Source organism: Lycorma delicatula, chromosome 5 (genome assembly GCF_047948215.1).
Source record: "Lycorma delicatula isolate Av1 chromosome 5, ASM4794821v1, whole genome shotgun sequence".
Taxonomy (NCBI): domain Eukaryota; kingdom Metazoa; phylum Arthropoda; class Insecta; order Hemiptera; family Fulgoridae; genus Lycorma; species Lycorma delicatula.
Window position 1 is genome coordinate 177192978 of NC_134459.1, and position 13689 is coordinate 177206666.

The 13689-nt window shown below is 33.8% G+C and overlaps 1 long non-coding RNA gene across 3 annotated transcripts; it reads right to left on the reverse strand.

The window, feature by feature from the left end:
- Window positions 1-3360: 3360 nt before the first annotated feature.
- On the reverse strand, window positions 3361-13316 carry LOC142324598 (uncharacterized). 3 transcript variants are annotated; one of them, XR_012756340.1, is made up of 4 exons: window positions 13279-13316; window positions 8998-9128; window positions 8130-8282; window positions 3361-3604 (listed from the first exon to the last, which is right to left on the reverse strand). It is a non-coding gene; the product is annotated as an uncharacterized LOC142324598 (long non-coding RNA). The 3 variants fall into 3 exon arrangements; XR_012756339.1 differs by lacking the exon at window positions 13279-13316 and adding an exon at window positions 13032-13151; XR_012756338.1 differs by lacking the exon at window positions 13279-13316 and adding an exon at window positions 13016-13151.
- Between the last annotated feature and the right edge of the window lie 373 nt (window positions 13317-13689).

The window sequence follows — 13689 nt, forward strand, 5'->3', positions numbered from 1 at the left end:
AATTATCGTAAAATACGGTAAAAAAATAAGAAATTATATATTACTCGTATCTTAAAAGTTATTATGCGTATAATTTCTTAAAAATGATGTTGATGCCTTTCTAGTATTATTATGGGGATTAAAACTTCCACAGTATGAATAAATGTACATTTTTAACACGGATAACCTATTTACATGTCTGATACGACATAGTAACAGCGCATATAAGTAATTTAAGTGTTTATTGTGGCGATTTTGAAACCGGGATAAATTTGTACATTTTTATTATGCAACATTTGTATGCTATTTACATTTACCAAATATAAAAAAAAATATTGTGTTCTTGTGAAACAGTTTTCTCATTTTCGAAGTTTATTTATTAAATAGCTCGCTAATTTACTTAACTTATATTGGATTTTACTATAAGTTCCTTTAATTTTTTATACGGTATTCACTTCTCTATATAGCGTTTAAAAACAGCCGTCAAAAATGAGAAAATAGAATACGGCTTAAGTTGAAATTTAATAAAGATAAAATGTTGATACCAGTACTTTTAATAATATTCATTGTATCTACTGTTTTGATACGGCGTTAACAGTTTTAACAAACGTGTAACGTTAGAATTGTAAGTAAATATGTAAAATTAAGTAATTTCAGCGATTAAAATTTCTTGACGGATGACGGAAAAGTCTATTTCGTCGAAATAAAGTTCAAATATAGGCATACCAACATGTTCTTTCGCCCTCCGCCGAGACACCGAAAAAAGGATATTTTTATCCCTTTATAGGGGATCGAATAATACCAGAAAATATTTTCTCTATCAAAGGGGCGTTATTTAATATGAAAAATTTCTACCCTTTGAATAAAATTTTGAGATACAGGACCCATTAGGTCCATATGTCCCTGCCTCCTACACCTATCGTGACAAATTAATCGCCATCACGTACAAGAAATCATCGAGCCGATTTCATCCAAATCGGTCCATCCGTTTGAGAGATACCCGACTTCTGGAATTCTTCATCGTTGAAATCGTGTCATTTGGTTAGAAACAGTCACGAACAGTAGCGGTTCGTAGCTAAAATTATTGAGGTTGCTTTTTTTAGCCTTTTCAAGGCCGCGGTTAAAGTTTTCTGTAAAATAAAAGAACCGAAAAAGAATGAATCGATAGCTGGAAGCAGGATAATAACCATATTCTACACTTTATTACATTCAAGAATACGGTAAACGGTTATTAAGCGTAACGTGCTTAAAAACCGTGTTCGGTCTAATCGAATAAGTAATAAAATGTCAACAGATAATATTTTTTAGTATTATTAGACGATAAAATGTCCTCTTAAAAACACTATACTCCAACGGTAGTAAATTTAAATTTCTATGTGCACAGAAACAAATACGTTATTAGTTTTTACTAATTACCATCTCTTTCGCCCTTCTGATTTGGCGATCAAAGAGCCCTTGCTTTCCGCCGTCTTCTGATCGCTACTGAAAAAAGCGCAACACCGGAAAACATCGCGAAAGTGCGAGAGGCTATTGTTGCAGATCGTAGACAAACAATCCACGATGTTTGTGCAATCGTACAAATGTCATAAGGGTCTGTGCAACGCATTTTGTAGGACAATTTGAACGTAAGACGCATCGCTGCAAAATTCGTACCGAGACTGTTGAACAGCGACCAGAAACAAAATCGCCTAACTGTCTATAGCGAATTGAAAAATTCAGCAAGAGATGACCCTAACTTCATATCCAACATCATAACCGGTTATGAGACATGGGTGTACGGGTATGACCCTGAAATTAAGCAGCAGTCGTCGGAGTGGAAGTCGCCAAGTTCACCGCGGCCAAAAAAAGCACGCCAAGTTCAAGAAACTTGAAATCCATGATGATTGTTTTTTTCGACATGAAAGGCATTATCCATAAGGAATTTGTTCCTCTTGGTCAAACTGTCAGTGGGATGTTCTATTGCGAAGTTTTGAAGCGGTTACGTGAAAGCATTAGGCGCAAACGTTGTGGGGTAACAACAGCCGGGTTCTGCACCATGAAACGCGCCCGCGCACACATCGCTAGCCGTTCCGAATTTTTTGGCTTCCAAAAAGACGGTAGCGATTCCCCACCCACCCTATTCGCCTGACCTTGCCCCGTGCGACTTTTTTCTCTTTCCAAAAATAAAATTACAATCGAAAGGCCGTCGTTTTAACACAATTCAGGGAGATTCAGGAAGAAACGCAGAACGTGCTTCGAACACTTACACCTGCAGACTTCCAGGGATGCATGGAATCATGGGAAAACGCTGGGATCAGTGTATCAATGCCCAAGGAGATTAATTTGAAGGAGACAGTGGAAATTATAAGTTATGGTAACCTACTATATTTTTATGGTAAAATTCCCCCGAACTTTTGGGTAGCACCTCGTATGTATGCGATGCGACTCGCTGCACCTGTGACCGGTTACTGAATTAAAAGACATAAAATAAACGTAATTAAAACATTTTTTTAAATTAAAAAAAACTAGAAACGATGTACGGTCACCTAGTCGTGTTTTTCGGGTAACGCTAAGAACCGGGAAAATCTATTTTTACCCGCGAAGTACGGGTAACCAGTTATAACTAGTATTTTAATATAAAAGGTTTTTGAAATCCACATTCTACGTTCGCTTAAATTTTCGGGTTCTATACCGGTCAAATAGCTGCTCCGAAGGAATTATAATACAATAATATTTGTATTAATTGAACGGCTTCAAATTTTTATTTGTCATCATTATTCTCAAAAGCACGCGTTTAATGAAGCGAGCGAAGATCAAAGGGCAATTCCATCGGGCTAGTTTGGTAGGGCGAACGAAGCGAATCACGACCGGCTAAGTATCACCGTAAACCGAAAAGAAACCGTAAAAAAGAGAATTGAAAAATCAGACTTACTGTAAAGAGTAGGCGACAATTAAGAAGCTTTAAGTTAAAAATAAACTTCCATTTACAATTTTTACCGTTTAGAATCCGAAAGAAAACATCGATTACGTAGAAAATGTTATAAATACCGCCTTCGGTCATCAGTCGTTGTAGTTAATAATCGAATCAAAGGTACAATGATAGCTTTAGTAGTTCGCGGTTCATACTTCTACACGCAGTTGGTTTACGCGAAGTTGCGTGGTTTGAGGTGTTGTAATCGATGGTTTTCTGTATACTTATTGTTATTATTATTATACTATTGACGAATCGATCGACTCTATTTTTTACTATACTTGTATTCAGTCAAAAAGGTAATTTGTGTAGTTTTAATGGTTAACGTGTCATATTAAGCGGGCATTAAATAGGTAATGAAAGAAATTACAACAAATAAAATTTTAAATAAATAATATTTATTTTTATTATTTTAAATGTAAATAAGGATATCAAAGATTAAATTCCACGGAAAACTAAATGAACTGTTCCGGCATTTGCCCTATTGTATCAAGGGAAACCGTGGCAAAACCTTGATAAGAACAGCTTAACAGTATTTATGTCTATCATACATTGTCAGATTACAGACATATAACATAAATTAAAAAAAAAACTTATACATTATGATATTACAATTTTAATTATAACAAATCATTATGGTTTGTAAATTTCTTCCACATCTGATATCCTTTTTCCCTGTAAAACAAAAAAAAAATTAAATATTATTAATAATAATAATGATGATCTACAATCTTTTATCAATAAAATATATTGAAAGGTTTTCACACGTTACACCCATCTTCAGGAGAATATAGAAAGAATTGAGTGAAAAACATATTATGGGACGCGATTCATTATAAGTACGATTATATTACTTCATTTCTAACAATTGATTATGAATATATTTTTGGTAAAATATTACAAAAGGCCTTTATAATACGAGAAGAAGATTATAATGAATGTAATCAATATACGGATTAACAGAATAAAAGTTCTGAAAGTTCTTAGAGAAATGAACTCAAACATACAAATTTACAGTTACAAAATCTATTCTGATCGGATCAAGATAAAAATCTAAACAGTATTTTGGTCCTGTGTACTGATATTTGCCACAAACCAGACATTTGACTGGTTTGATGCAGCTCTACAAGATTCCCCATCTAATATTAGTCGTTTCATTTCGGTATACCCCCTACATCCTACATCCCTAACAATTTGTTTTACTTATTCCAAACGTGGCCTGCCTACACAATTTTTTCCTTCTACCTGTCCTTCCAATATTAAAGCTATTGCAGGATGCCTTAATATGTAAGCCTATAAGTCTGTCTCTTCTTTTAACTATATTTTTCCAAATGCTTCTTTCTTCATCTATTTGCCACAACACCTCTTCTTCATTTGTCACTTTATCCACCCATCTGATTTTTAACATTCTCCTATAGCACCGCATTTCAAAAGCTTCTAATCTTTATATATATATATATTTCTGGATTTTGCAACAAAAAAACAAAACAGATCCGTTATGTTTCCATTATAAATAAATCAAAAAATTATTCTGTTTTAATGAGAACGATCCTTTGCTGTGCTTAATTTACAAAATGTATCAACAGAATTTTGCCTTTCACACGAATGATGTAAACTAACAAATCGATTTCAACTTCATATGAGGGAGGTAAAATTTTATGAATCGATTTCTTTTTTTAACCAAAATTTCTTCTACTACCTCTTTAGACTACCTAATAACATATAAACTGGCAGTGTGATATTTGGAACTCTTGCTAATTGTAATCTTAGTTAGCAATCGTTTTAATATTAAAGCTAAATATTTAAAGCTAATATTTTAGTATAAAATAAATAATACGGTACGTACGACCTATTAGGCCCTAGTCAAATATCGACTGCTCTCGCATGATTTGTATTGATGATTTATTTCGATTTGTATTTACTGATGCAAATGTCTGCCAAGGCATTTACATCGGTGGCATACCGACCGAGGCCTACCTGATGATTGTGAGATGTAATCGGCTAGAGAACCTAAACACGACCTCCTGTAAAGCCCCTCGGAGGTGGGAACGGAGATGGTGGTGTGGCGACCAGTAACGTCTTCCCCTACACAGTTGGGGATGCTCTCTGATGTATAACAAATTGTTAGGGAGGTAGGATGTAGGGGGTATTCTGAAAGAAACGACTGGCACTAAATAGGAAATCTTGGAGAGTTGCATCAAACCAGTCAAATGACTGAAGACAAAAAAAAATAGAATTGTGTTCAGACTGATGATGGATCCCAGAAATTTTGGTATTAGTTTTTTTAGATTTTTCTGTTACTGTGTATTGGTGGTTAATTTATTATGAATATTATATATATATGTAATTTTTTATGACTGCATAAGAACATTTTAGTCAGTCCATTATCCAAGTCTCTTTGATGGACTGTTTGGGCCTTGCGGTCCTCCCAGTACTTTATAATATGTTCCGTTCTTTGCGCCCTTTATAGTGTGAAAAATGTGTATTTTTTGAAACTGTTATGTATTATTTTTAAATTTATCCATTAGGTTGAATAGAATACATTTATTACCAAATTACAGTTGAATTTATAATAAAAGGGCTTCTATAAAAATAAAAACTATAAATAAAATTATTGAAAATAATGAATGCTATAATTAATAAAAAATAATAAAAATGTTATAATGTTAATTACTGAATTTAAAAAATCATAAAATTTGTTTACAAACATAAAAAATATGTAATTATTATTCAGAAGTGATCCGATAGTGAAAAAACAACTGTAGAAATTTTAGGTTTCTTAGCTTAGTTTATAAAAACTGGAAATGAAACTCTACTGTTGCAAAGAAAGAAAATGAGAGGCAATATAAAATATGGAACAAAAGAACTAAAATTTGAAAAGATTCAGAAAAAATTCTAACTTGTTTTTTAAGTGATTATTACGCTGAGTAATAAATATAATAAGCGCAATTCAGTTAAAAATACAAATACTAATTTCTTTGATTTTTTGTCAGAATTATGAAAAATCATTCTAATATAGAGTATTTTACTTAATATTAAAGTAGTACTGCAAAAGAAACTTCATTAACGCTCACATTACCAAGCGCATTCTGACTACACCAGTTTGATTTTTTCGCTATAATAATTTTATCTGAAGAAATACGTACTTGTGGTTTCACGATTGCCCTAAAATGACTGAAATTATATTCACACTTATGACTCACTCATTTTTTTTTTGTTATTATAGTTATTGATGGAATATATCAGTAGGGTTGTGAGACTACCCCGTTTAATATGAAATGTCTTATCTTCTTATTTTTCAAAAATGACAGCAGATGATTTTTTCACCAGTTTTCCCTTGGCTGCTGAACTATTAAAATGAAACACGACACTGGTTGGTACCCTGGATTCCAATAAGAAAGAGATTCCAAAGGAATTTTTGCCAGACAGAAAGAAAGAAGTTCATTCTTCAATGTTTGATTTCACAAATGACTTGACTGTAGTTTCCTATGTTCCAAAAACGGGCAAGTCTGTAATGTTACCTTCCGCTCTGCATAATGAGAGGCAAGTGAATGGTGAAGAAGGTGAATACAAACCTGAAATAAAACTCATTACAACAAAACTAAAGGTGCTGCAGATAATGCAGACAAAATGACAAGAGAATACAACTGTGTTAGAGGAACCTAGCTGTGACCGCTAAGACCTTTCATGGAGATGGTAGATATTGAAGCACTGAATGTATATATTCTTTACACACAAAGATTTCCTGAGTGGCCAGAGAATAATCATGGCCGAAGGAAACCCTTCACGACTGAGCTGATATTTGGACTCGGCAAAGGCAACATGGAGGAAAGTGCTAGAAATATCAACGGTCTTCATAAGGATGTACAAGATGAACTGAAAGCATGCGGTATTGAAATTCCGACAGCAATGATCCAACCACAGAGTTCCAACTTACCAACACCACAATAAAGTCAAGATTGCAAGAGAAATGAAGATCATAAAACAAGATTCCGTTGTGTAACCTGTAAGAAACCTGTTTGTAATACACACAGAGAAGAAACTGTTATTGTGAAGTGCATGTTGTGCAAAAATGTACCTGAATGAACAGATCAAAAATGTTATTATGTTATTTTGAGGTCAAGTACTAGTTTACTGCAATGACAGCCAAAGTGTATACATTTTAATTTTACAGGTGTCCAATATTAAATTTCTCTTGTGAACCGAAAATCTATGTTCAGTTTAAATAATTTTATTTATTTGAAAAACTGTATTTCAATAATAAATAAAGCTATTCATAGAAAATAACATAATCTAAAAACAAATATTACTCTAAATCACAAAATTGTATTGGGGTAGTCAAAATGCCTTGTTTGGTAAAATAAAGGTGTCGAAACACTTGGCAACAGGAGGGTTAATCTAGACCGGATCTAAGCCACACCATCAGACAGATGAAAATAAATTATAATATTTCATTACAAGCAAAAAATTTTCTATTTGAAAAATTGTATTTCACAAACCAGGAATAAATACTAGTTAATTTGTGATCTAATACATTATACTTGTTCTTTTGTGTGCATCTATTGTTGAGATTCAATTTATTTGAAATTTGATGAGAATTTTTAGGAATTCTGAAAATTCAAATTCATAATTATTATATAAACATTTAGATTCATACATAGCTTCACAATTTCAATTAAGATAAAGATAAAAAAGGACTGTAAATCTAACATGAATTTCAACTAATTCTGCTGGCAATTTTGGTCATCACTTCATAATGCTAGGGAGAAAAAAAGATTTGTACTAATAAGCATAATGTTTCTAGTGTACAACTATTCTATACGTCCTAGTAAAGCCAGTTATTTTTACACGGATTTGAATACTAGATCATGGATACCGGTGTTCTTTGGTGGTTGGGTTTCAATTAACCACACATCTCAGGAACGGTCGAACTGAAAATGTACAAGACTACGCTTTATTTACACTCATACATATCATCCTCATTCATCCTCTGAAGTATTATCTAAACGGTAGTTACCGGAGGCTAAACAGGAAAAGAAAAAAAAACTATTTTACACATGGAGAGACTATTTTTTTTAACCGATGATTAAGACCGAGAAGAGTTTCAAAGAGAAGCTTTCTCTTTTGCAATATTATTAAAAAATTTTAATGAAAAATAAAACATTATTTTTCTACAAAATTTAAGAAATATTGTACTTACTTATGATTGCAGAATGGTACACTTGTCTTGTACAAGAACTCATACAATATTAAATAATTTAACTGTAATCAGGTGAAAATTTCTTTCTCATTGTTTCAGATTCCTCTTTATAAAATTAATGTACAAGAAAATCTGAAATCATGGTAAACATGGCTGTAAATAAAAAAAAGTATATTAAATTCCTTAGCATAAGGGTGACAAAAGTTAATCATTTTTTATCAGTTATTGTAAAATTTAATAATAGATATTAATCACCTTAATTCATTCTTCCTGACAAAGTCAAATAGTCATTACAAAAAAAAAATTGCACATTTGGTTTAAATAAACAGAGAATTATATTTTCCCTTTCTAAAAAAAAACTCAAATTCCTCTCTACAACATTATGTAGTGTTAAAAAATATTACCATGAATTACACTACAAAAAATCGTTTTAATACCATGAGTTTTTTTCAATTCAAATAATTTCTACGTAGCATTCAATAAAAGTGTTACAGACTTGATTTTACATCAAATTTACTTCTATAAATCATTTAAATACATATACCCCTCTTGTAGAGGTTGTATAAAATAAACAATCAAAAAAATACAAATAAAATTTTTAAAAAACAATATTGTTCAATTTAAAGAAAAATTTTAACTTTTTAAAGATGGCACAAATTACAACCAAATAACCATCAACTTGCCAATTCCCACAGTTCTAAAAAAAATATATCATTCCAATTACATATATTTAAAGGGTGAATAGTACTTTTTGTGTGATTTCAAATCTGCAAACCAAAACTAAACTGGAAGCAGAGTATTTAGTACCGCAAATTTAAAGAAAACCTGATTAATGAATTATATAGCCTAAATTATGATATTACCTTACCTAATAACTGTTTTCCTTTAGTTTTCTTCTGAATCATTCTCAGGAATATTCCTATTCATTCTCCAGCAGTAATCGGCAAGCATCTTTAGACACCATTTTCCCTGGAAGCACGTTTCCATCTCTAACATATCCTGAGAAAAGTGTTCATCGTGTTTATCAATTACATTGCTAAAGATAAGTCAAAAAAATTTCAAACGTGAATGTAAAATATGTAATTCTCTTCAGAAATATTATTTTAAGTCACTTTCTTGCTTAAAACTAAATCTCTTAAAGTTCCTCTGTTAATTTTATCCATACATTTTTTGCAAAATCTTGTTTCTGGTAATAATTATGATCTTATGTTTGTTCTAATTTTTATTTCATGTCAATCATTTTTCTGTCTATATTATCCTATTTTTTCTTTGTTTTCTGTACCCCACCTTATAAGACACAAGTATATTGCGGTAAGAATAAATGTCTACTGATATATAACAATAGCCTTCTTTTATATAAATCTCACAAACATATATAAAATTTTTATGAATTTTAAAAAGAAATCCTCTTGATTACCAGTTTATACTTTTTTTCACAGGAGGAAAAATCTGGGACCAGACATGCAGAAAACCACACCACTGGGTGTGTGAAGTTTCCTATCAGAGATGAGGACTCGTTAAACAACCTCCAACATGCCCTGATACCCGGCTGTTGGCATTACTCACGGCATGATGTTTCTCCTGTGAGACACACAGGGCAGTGTTGGGAGTCCTACTCATATCACCAGCTGCAGCACCAAAAGACGCCTAACCACTTCCATGCATATACCATCCCTATCCCACCGATCTCGCATGCTCTGGCAAAACACATGATCGATGGAGCCTCCATTCACGGTGGAACTTCTTCCTCTCTATGTCTATTCACCGGTAGAGAAACAGGTTCAGTAGGACTTCAGGGTTTGTTCTACAGAAACACAATGAGGAGATGGTCACCATCTACATCTAATGTCAGCGACGCTACAGATCTGTCAGAAACAACCAGAGGTCATCATCGGCCACAAGCCGATGGGTTGGAGAGTCCTGCACACCTTGACAGTAGTGACGACCCCAGCGAGACCCCCAACTACCTCCTTGTGCAGGCTGTCCCCTTCCAATCGGCTACATGAATGCTAGCCCTCACGCAATAATTCCTCTGCCATCTTGGTTTTGAGGATAAAGGCGACCACATCTTGCCGCGATGATTCCCTGATCAACATCGTCTCCAGCAGATTACCTATGTCAAGTCTACCGACAGCGGCGAAGCACCTGGCTCTCCTGCTATCACCAGTTTATCCTTAGCTAAAACTTCAGCTATTTCATGTTCTGTACTGCCAACTACTACCAGTCAGGTTATCTGCAAAGCCTACAGCCGTGACCCCCTTCCAGATACCCGATCCTCAGTACACCATCTTACGCGATGTTCTATAGCTGAGAACCGAGAACAGAGCCCTGAAGCACACTACACTCCACCTCGTGAGTAATTTGCTTTCCTTCCAAGTTGGCAACTACATACCTACGGGTAGGTATTGATTTACAAACCACCAGAGGTACGCACTCACACCATGTCTCTGCAGTTCGTCATGAATCACTTACCAGGGCAGGCTATTGAAAGCATTTTCAACATCCAGGAGCAACTGGAATCCTTCTGGTACGCCAGGTACCAGCATCAGCCTCATTGACCAGCTTCACTACTCCGTCAATAGCATGCACCATGGACATACATTTGTGAAAACCATACTGGTTATCGCTTAAACATACCCCAACATCCAACTCAGTTGTCAATCTCTCCACGAGAAGGCACTCGAATAGCTTGTTTAGAGTACTCAGTGACCATAAAGGGCGGTAGCCAGTGACATTACCTTCCTGGTCCCTTCCTTTTTCCAACAGAACCAACCGAGCAACCTTCCAAGCATCCTGCACAAATTCAAGTCTTAAGCAGTAGTTGACAGAATCTTGTAGCTTCTACAGGACCATGAGGGCCATGACCTGCACTGCATCACTGGTGATGCTATCCAGTACAGGGCTCTTTGTCGGGCTAATGCGTAGCTGCAAGTGTTACTTCATCCCGGTCAAACAGAGACACTGTACCTTCCACAGAAATTTCCCGCCCAGGCACACGATCAGATTTTTTCGAATAGTTTCCCAAATAATCCACCAAGCGCTCTCTTGGAAGAACGAGGAGGGATAGTATCCACCAAATCCTTCCCCAGGCGCTGTCTCCCGAATTCAATCGGACCACCCTCCTCAGTGGGTGCCTCTTCAGCCTGCTCACAAACGCGGAACCTATCAAGCTCGTACATAGCCCAAAGATGTCGTTCTGTGACATTTCACTGTGAAATATCCACTGGTCACATGCAAACCGACCACGATCACTATGAATAACCGGACAATATATCACACCCGACCTCAACTAAGAACACAGATCTATTTAGACATATTTTTAACTAAACATGTTTGTCTCTATATACTGGTATTCAACGATTCTTTTTTATAATACACTATTTATTATACTTTATTTATAATATTTATACCAAGTGTGATGTCAATAACAAAAAATATAATGTTTGGCTGCTTCTTCCTAAGTTTTGTTTATTCACACTATTCTTTTTTTTTCTTTGTATGTAACAAATAACAATGTATGTTCTTTGTTACATACATTGTATTTTACCATCAGTAGTATATTTTATCAATTTACAAAAGAATTCTTTGATAAGTTTAAAATAAATTCCATACAGAAATACTGAATTGATTGTATAAAATATTATGATCCAATTAACTAAAATCCTGCAAAAAAAAGAAGAATTTCTTAGTATACTATTAATTTTTTTTAATAAATTACAGTAATAAATAATCTATGTAGAATTCAAAGTTTGTTAATTATTATTATTCTGTATCAGAGGATTTGAACTAATTTAGTAAAAAAATTCCTTCGTGTATTTTGGGACAGAGAAAACACAAAACTAATTTTTGACGTTGCCAGGGGAATCTAACAACCTGGTAGATTTTCTAACTCAATGTGGGGTAAGAGAGATAAGGTAAATTTCTTTAACGGATACTGAATGCACAGTTGATACTGAAGTAAGTCTGTTTTCATCAGGAGAATATCCTTAAGACTATTTTGAGTCAATAAACAAACATAATGTGTTGGTCATAAGTTATTTCTAGTTGACAAACCGATCGATGCTGAACGATTAGAATTTTTCCTGTTATCTCTGTATCAGTAACATTTCACCCAGAAACTAGAATATTTTTTTTTTTTTTAAATAATGATCCTAAAAGTTTATTAATTTCTTTGATAAGACCCAAATTGTGTACAAAATTCTTCATCTTTGGGTGGCTGTAGATTCTAATCTTCAAAGGCCGTTGCAGAAATTGTATCGACTTTTTCTTTATGCTAGGGGGATGAAATTTTATTGTCTGGTAACACAGATTGAATTCTTAAAACACTTGTATCCTGTCCATGAAGCAGGTCTTAATGTCAATGTCAGATTAATGAACTGAGTAGAGTTTTTTTAACTACAGATATTTTTCAAACAAAAAATTGAAATGATTTTGTTTTTCACACTATGCCATTTGAATACCAAATGGCATACATAGGGATTCATTCATAGATGAATGAATCCCTTTGTATTACTCTATTAAATTTTCTGCACCAGATATACAGAAGACACAAAGTCAATGATTTTTCATTAGTTCCTAAGTTCATTTAAAAATATACCGATCAAAATTCATAACAAGAGGGTCAAAGTTTTTTTTTTCTTTTTGCTTTACCTCGTTAGCAACCACCTATACTGTTTGGTATAAGTTTGTTAGGTACTAACGAATTAACGCCACAGCAGCTACAGCTGCTGTTTAGGTTATGTTGATTTCGTACGTATATGTTGACTTCGTGTACTGACAAATCGTACGTATATCAAAATAACCTAACTAAATATAACCTACGCTCGCTACCCTCTTATAATTAACATTAAATATGCATAATATATACAACTTATTAATAATATAACCTTAATGTTATAGCACCTAAATCCAATTAATGTTAATCCACCGAAATCCGATTGACTACTTCGTTTTTAAATAAAGCTGTAGCTGCGGTGGCGTTAATACGTAAGTACCGTTTGTTACACTGTCCAAAATATTTGCTCAGCCTTCTGTTCAGATTAGCGATTTTTAATGTCATACATATAAAAATCATGTAACAGAATGCAAATTGCAAACGATTACTTATAAGAGGGGGTCAATTGAGTTTACTAAATAACTGTTAATTTACCAGGTTAGCAGTACTGTTGGAGGAAAACAGCCCACCGGGCTGGTCTATTGGTTTACTCATCATAGCAAATCAGCTGATTTCAAAGTCGAGAGCTCTAAGGTTCAAAACCAAGTAAACAAAGTTACTTTTATATGGATTTGAATACTAGATTGTGGATACCGGTGTTCTTTAGCGGTTGAGTCTCAATTAACCGTACATCTGAGAAATGGTCGACCTGAGACTGTACTAGACCACACTTCATTTACATTCATACATATTATCCTCATTCATCCTCTGAAGTAATACCTTATGGTGGATCCAAAAGCTAAACAGAAAAAAGAGAGCACATCTTTAATGTGACATAAAATAAAACTTATACTAGACTATGGCAAATGCAAATTTAAAATGGTTACATGATTAATATAATGTGTC